This window comes from Chrysochloris asiatica, unplaced genomic scaffold (assembly GCF_000296735.1).
Source record: "Chrysochloris asiatica unplaced genomic scaffold, ChrAsi1.0 scaffold00597, whole genome shotgun sequence".
Classification (NCBI taxonomy): domain Eukaryota; kingdom Metazoa; phylum Chordata; class Mammalia; order Afrosoricida; family Chrysochloridae; genus Chrysochloris; species Chrysochloris asiatica.
In genome coordinates, this window is record NW_006409115.1 from 390,018 (window position 1) to 390,525 (window position 508).

The window sequence follows — 508 nt, forward strand, 5'->3', positions numbered from 1 at the left end:
TTGAGGAAATCAGGGTTGAGAAATCTTCTACCAATTTATCAGGGTCATGCAGCAATCTAAACCTGCAGTAAAGTCTAGACAGGAGGTTAAAAAAATATATATATACAGATTTACATTCTTTTCACTAAATCATATGGGTATACTTTGGTAGAGTAATTAGAGTCACAGATTCTTTTAAATTATTAAGAATAATTTTCAAAGTCTAAAATGCAAATTTTTGTAGTGTGATGACTCCATAAGCATTGGACTGTTAACCACAAGGTCAACAGTTTGAGCTTGCCAGTTGTTCCTTGGAAGAAAGACTACACTTTCTGCTCCTCGTAGTTTTAAAGTCTTGGAAACCCTATGAAGGATCTATGAGTCAGAACCAACTCAATGAAACTTAACAACAAAATGCAATTTTTAATTTGAGCGCACATTTGGTCTCTTAGGTGACATTGAGTCAATTATTTAGGATATTCTGTGTCCATTATTCAGAGCAAAAGCCATGGTTGGCAATTGGTGGTGT